The sequence below is a fragment of the Phocoena sinus genome, chromosome 4 (genome assembly GCF_008692025.1).
Source record: "Phocoena sinus isolate mPhoSin1 chromosome 4, mPhoSin1.pri, whole genome shotgun sequence".
Classification (NCBI taxonomy): Eukaryota; Metazoa; Chordata; class Mammalia; order Artiodactyla; family Phocoenidae; genus Phocoena; species Phocoena sinus.
In genome coordinates, this window is record NC_045766.1 from 98,305,279 (window position 1) to 98,312,529 (window position 7,251).

General features: G+C 39.3%; 1 pseudogene; it reads left to right on the plus strand.

Annotated features, from left to right (window-relative positions):
* The first annotated feature begins 1,350 nt into the window (after nt 1-1,350).
* LOC116753475 lies at nt 1,351-3,025 on the plus strand (annotated as a pseudogene).
* Nucleotides 3,026-7,251: the final 4,226 nt, after the last annotated feature.

A 7,251-nucleotide genomic window follows, 5' to 3' on the forward strand; every position in this document is an offset into this window, starting at 1 on the left:
ATTGAACCCAAGCACTACCCAATTCCTGATCTAACGCTTTCATATGACTGGCCTGCATAATAGCTTTTATGTTAAAAATACCCCTCTATGGCCTCCACCTCTATGGACTACACAAACCACATGTAGAAGCCCCCATCACAGGCTCTATAGTCCTTGCAGCCTGTTACTAAAACTTCTTGGGGGCTACTGCACACTGCAAATTACAGCAATACTCAACCCGCTGACGGAATGCATAGCATATTTCTTATGCTTTCCCTATGAGGAATAATCATAACCAGTTCAATCTGCACCAAACATACCTAAAATCACTTATCACATATTCTTCCATCAGCCATATAGCGCTTTTCATTGCAGCTATTCTTATCCAGACGCCTTGAAGTTATATAGGAGCCACTGCTTTAATAATCACCCACGGCCTCACATCACCTATACTACTCTGCCTAGCAAACTCAAATCACGCACGAGTCCATAGCTGAGCAATAATCTTAGTCCAAGGCCTACAAACCTTCCTCCCACTAATAGCCACTTGATGACTGCTAGCCAGCCTAACAAACTTAGCCTTATCCCCAGCTATTAGTCTGGTTGGAGAGTTGTTTGTGGTTATATCATCCTTCTTGTGATCAAATTTTACCATTATCTTAATAGGAGCCAACATTGTAATTACAGCCTTATACGATCTCTATATATTAATTACAACACAATGCAGTAAATACACATACCATATTAATAACATTACACCCTCTTTCACACGAGAAAATGCCCTTATAGCCCTTCATGTTTTATCCCTCCTACTCTTGTCACTAAACCCCACAATTATCCTAGGCCCCCTGTATTGTAAATATAGTTCAAAAAAAACACTAGATTGTGAATCTTGTAACAGAAGACTGAAAGTATGCAAGAACTGCTAATTGATGCTCCCATGCCTAACAGTATGGCTTTTTCAAGCTTTTAAAGGATAGTAGTTATCCGTTGGTCTTAGGAACCAAAGAATTGGTGCAACTCCAAGTAAAAGTAATAAGCCTATTTTCCTCTTTCACTCTGGTCACACTGCTTATACTAACAATCCCAATTATAGTAACTAATACAGATCTTTACAAAAGCAACAAAGATTCATCATATGTAAAAAATACTGTCTCGGGCTTCCCTGGTGGTGCAGTGGTTGAGAGTCCACCTGCCGATGCAGGGGACACGGGTTCGTGCCCCGGTCCGGGAAGATCCCACATGCCGCGGAGCGGCTGGGCCCGTGAGCCATGGCCGCTGAGCCTGCGCGTCCGGAGCCTATGCTCCGCAACGGGAGAGGCCACAACAGTGAGAGGCCCGCGTACCAGAAAGAAAAATATATATATACTGTCTCGTGCTTTCGTTACCAGCATAATTCCAAGAATATTTGTCCACACAAGCCAAGATATAGTTATTTCAAACTGACATTGGATCACTGTTCAAACCCTTAAATTAACACTTAGCTGCAAAATAGATTACTTCTCAAAAACATTCGTACCAGTAGCATTATTTGCCACATGGTCCATTGTGGAGTTCTCAATATGATACACACACTCAGATCCCTACATTAACCGGTTCTTCAAATATCTACTGTTCTTCCTCATGACCATGCTAATTCTTGTTACTGCCAGCAACCTCTTCTAACTTTTTATTGGGTAAGAGGGAGTTGGAATTATATCCTTCCTGCTCATTGGGTGGTGAGACGGGCAAACAGATGCAAACACAGTTGCTCTCCAGGCAATCCTATATAACCACCTTGGGGATATTGGATTTATTGTATCAGTACCACGATTCCTGTTTAACCTAAACACATGAGACCTGCAACACATTTTTATACTAGACTTAAATCACTCAAATCTCCCCCTCATAGGACTCGTACTAGCTGCAGCTGGAAAATCAGCCCAATTTGGACTTCACCCCTAAATCCCCTCAGCAATAGAAGGCCCTGCTCCTGTATCAGTCTTACTCCACTCAATCACAATAGTGGTAGCAGGAATCTTCTTGCTTATTAGATTTTACCCTTTAACAGAAAACAACAAACTTATTCAAACCATAACATTATGCTTAGGAGCCCTTATCACCCTATTCACAGCAATATGTGCCCTCACCCAAAACGACATTAAAAAAATGGTCGCTTTCTCCACTTCAAGCCAATTAGGCCTAATAATGGTAACAATTGGCATCAACCAACCCTATCTAGTGTTCTTGCACATCTGCACACATGCTTTTTTTAAGGCCTGCTATTCATATGCTCCAGATCTGTTATTCACAGCCTGAATGACGAACAAGATATTCGAAAAATAGGAGGCCTATTCAAAGCTCTACCTTTCACCACAACAGCCCCTATTATTGGAAGTTTAGCACTGACAGGAATGCCTTTCCTCACCGGCTTCTATTCTAGAGACCCGATCATCGAAAGTGCTAACACGTCTTGTACCAACACCTGAGCCCTACGAATAACGCTAGTTGCCACCTCCCTCACAACTGTCTATAGTGCTCGCATTATCTTCTCCGCACTAATAGGGCAACTTCCCTTCTCTCCCTTAACCTCAATCAATGAAAACAACCCACTCCTAATTAGCTCCATCAAACGCCTACTAATTGGAATTGTCTTTGCCAGGTTTATTATCTCCAGCAGCATCCCCCCAACAAAGGTCCCCCTAAAAAGCATGCCCCTATACCTAAAATTAACTGCCCTTACAGTGACCATCCTGGACTTTGTATTAGCACTTGAAAATCTTAACACACAAAACTTAAAATTTATTTACCCTTCAAATACCCTCAAATTCTCTAGTCTTTTAGGATATTTCCCCACTATCATGCACCATTTACCTCCCTACCTAGACCTATCAATAAGCCAAAAATCGGCATCCTCCTCTTAGACTTAATCTGACTAGAAAAGATTTTACCAAAAACCACATCCCTTATTCAATTAAAGCTCTCCATGCTAGTCTCAAGCCAAAAAGGCCTTATCAAACCATATTTCCTATCGTTCCTTATTACCCTCATCCTTAGCATGCTTTAATTACCACAAGTAGTCTCCATAATAACTACAACACCAATAAAGAGCGACCAGCCAGTAAAAATGACCAACAAGGTACCATAACAATATAATGCTGCAAGCCCCATAGCTTCCTTGGGAAAAAAACCAGAATCACCAGTGTCATAAATAACCCAGTTTCCCAGCCCATTAAACACAGCCTCCACCTCTTCATCCTCTAAAATATACAGCACCATTAAAAACGCTATTACCAATCCTGAAAGAAATGTCCCCAAAACAGTGTTATTAGAAACTCAAACTTCAGGATACTGCTCAGTGGCCATAGCCATCATATAACCAAACATATCCAAAATCCCTCCTAAATAAATCAAAACACCATCAAGCCTATAAAAATGAACCACCAAAATTCAAAACAATCCCACACCCAACACCGCCACTCACAATCAACCCAAAGCCCCCAAATATAGGTGAAGGTTTTGAAGAAAACCCCACAAAACTAATCACAAAAATAACCCTTAAAATAAATACAACATATGCCATCATCATGCCCACATGGATTCTAACCATGACTAATGACATGAAAAATCATCATTGTCGTTCAACTATAAGAACACCAATGACCAACATCTGAAAATCACACCCACCAATAAAAATCATCCACAGTGCATTTACTGACCCCCCAACCCCATCAAATATCTCATCATGATGAAATTTTGGTTCTCTATTAGGTATTTGTTTAATTCTACGAATCCTAACAGGCTTGTTCCTAGCAATACACTACACACAAGATACAATAACTGCCTTCTCATCAGTAACACACAACTGCCGAGACGTTAACTATGGATGAATCATTTGATACATATGTGCAAACGGAGCTTCCATATTCTTTATTTGCCTTTACATTCACATAGGACGTGGTCTATATTATGGATCCTACACCTTTCTAGAAATATGAAACATTGGAATTGTTCTGCTGTTTACAGTTATAGACACTGCATTCATAGGCTACGTGCTACCATGAGGACAAATATCATCTTGAGGAGCAACAGTCATTACCAACCTGCTCTCAGCAATCCCGTACATTGGCACTACTCTTGTCGAATGGATCTGAGGTGGCTTTTCCGTAGAAAAGGCAACTCTTCCGCTATTTTTTGCCTTCCATTTTGTTATCCCTTTCATCATTTCAGCACTAGCAGATGTCTACCACTATTTCTCCACGGAACAGTATCCAGCAACCCCACAGGAATCCCATCTGACATAGACAAAATTCCATTCCACCCCTATTACACAATCAAAGACATCTTAGGCGCCCTGTTACTAATTCTAGCCTCACTAATACTAGTCCTATTCTCACCCAACTTACTAGGAGACCCCGACAACTATACCCCAGCAGACCCACTCAACATACCACCACACATTAAACCAAAGTGATATTTTCTATTTGCATATGCAATTCTACAAACAATCCCTAACAAACGAGGAGGAGCCCTAGCCTTAATACTTTCAATCCTAATTTTAATATTTGTCCCAATACTCCACACATCCAAACAACTAAGTATAACATTCCAACCCCTTAGCCAACGCGTATTTTGAGTACTAGTAGCAGATCTACTAACACTAACATGAATCAGAGAACAACCTGTAGAAGACCCCTTCATCATTATCGGACAACTAACATCTATTTTATGCTTTCTTCTAATCCTAGTACTAATGCCAGTAACTAGCATCATTGAAAACAATCTCTTAAAATGAAGAGTCCTTGTAGTATATCATATTACCCTGGTCTTGTAAACCAGAAAAGGAGAACGACACACCTCCCCAAGACTCAAGGAAGAAGCCCCAAGCTTTACCGCCAGCACCCAAAGCTGGAATACTACTTAAACTATTCCCTGAAATTTTATTTTAGGACATTTACAGAACTGTTAAGTGCTATGTCAGTATTACAACAGCTCATCTTATCACAGACTATTATGTACATCATGCATAACTGTACTACCACATCAATAAGTACATACACCCCATATGTACATATTACATTATATGTATAATCGTGCATTACATTATTTACCCCATGCTTATAAGCATGTACATCATATTATTAGTATTACGTAGTATGTATAGATTATTAATCGTACATAGTACATTAAGTCAAATCATTCCCAGTCAACATGCCTATCCCGTCCATTAGACCACGAGCTTAAGCACCAGGTGAGGGTTTCTATTAATGAACTTTGTCAGACATCTGGTTCTTACTTCAGGGCCATCTCATCTAAAATGGCCCACTTTTTCCCCTTAAATAAGACATCTCAATGGACTAATGACTAATCAGCCCATGCTCACACATAACTGTGGTTTCATGCACTTGGTATTTTTTAATTTTTAGGGGAGGGATGCTTGGACTCAGCTATGACCTTAAAAGGTCTTAACACAGTCAAAAAAATTGTAGCTGGACTTTAATTGGAAATTATTTACCAGCATCGACAATCCATGGTGTACAATTCAGTCAGTGGTTATAGGACATAACAATATTATATGTATATACCTGTGCAATAAACACTAGCATTCCACTTTCCCCACCTCATCTAAAAATAAGCACCCATCAAATCAGGCAAGCTCAAAAACACCCCCATCATACCAATAAACTATTTAGATATTCACTACCCATATAGACAGACATCCCCCTAGATTCATTAACTACTTTATCAAAAAATTTAATACTAAATCCGACACAAACCACAGAACACAGCCATATAAATATCACCTGTACACAACAAGTTGATGTAGCTTAAACATCTAAAGCAAGCACTGAAAATGCCTAGGTGAGCTTGCTAGCTCCATAAACACACAGGTTTGGTACCAGCCTTTCTATTAATTTTTAATAGAATTACACATGCAAGTATCCACACTCCAGTGAGAATGCCCTCTAAATCACTAAGATTAAAAGGAGCAGGTATCAAGCACACTATACCAGTAGCTCATAACGCCTTGCTCGACCACATCCCAACAGGAGGCAGCAGTGATAAAAATTAAGTCATAAACGAAAGTTCGACTAAGCCATGTTAATTAAGGTAGGTAAATTTCATGCCAGCCACCTCGGTCATACGATTAACCCAAGTTAATAGAAATACGTCTTAAAGCGTGTTAAAGAGTAATACAAAATAAAGTTAAATTTTAATTAAGCTGTAAAAAGCCGTAATTAAAGTAAAGATAGACTAAGAAAGTGACTTTAGCACGTCCTGATTACATGACAGCTATGACCCAAACTGGGATTAGATACCGCACTATGCTTAGCCCTAAACCCAAATAATTATAAGAACAAGATTATTTACCAGAGTACTATTAGCAACAGCTGAAAACTCAAAGGACTTGGTGGTACTTCACACCCCTCTAGAGGAGCCTGTTCTATAATCAATAAACCCCGATAAACCTCACCAACCCTTGCTAATTCAGTCTATATATGGCCATCTTCAGCAAACCCTAAAAAGGAATAGAAGTAAGCACAACTATAGCACATTAAAATGTTAGCTCAAGGTGTAACCCATGGGGTGGGAAGAAATGGGCTACATATTCCACACCAAGAACATTCTCTTACCTGCGTGAAAGTTTTTATGAAACCTAAAAACCAAAGGAGGATTTAGTAGTAAATTAAGAGTAGAGTGCTTAATTGAATAAGGCCATGAAGCACGCACACACCGCCCGTCACTCTCCTCAAGTATATAACAAAAATCATAACCTACTGGCAAATACTAGTTTATTTTGTGAAAGGAGATGTAACAAGGTAAGCATACTAGAAGGTGTGCTTGGATAAATCAAAGCATAGCTTAAATAAAGCACCTAGTTTACACCTAGGAGATTTCATAACCTATGAATGACTTGAACTAAATCTAGCCCACACCCGTTCCCATTATATTAGCATGAACCAATCAAATAAAACATTCACCTAACATTTAAATTATAGGAGATAGAAATTTAAATATTTATGGCACTATAGAGAAAGTACCATAAGGGAATGATGAAAGAAACATTAAAAGTAACAGAAAGCAAAGCTTACCCCTTGTACCTTTTGCATAATGATTTAACTAGCAAAATTTTAACAAAGAGAACTTAACCTGAAACCAGACGAGCTACTTATGAACAGTTATTAGAACAAACTCATCTATGTGGCAAAATAGAAGATTTGTAAGTAGAGGTGACAAGCCTGATGAGCCTGGTGATAGCTGGTTGTCCAGAAAAAGAATTTCAGTTCAACT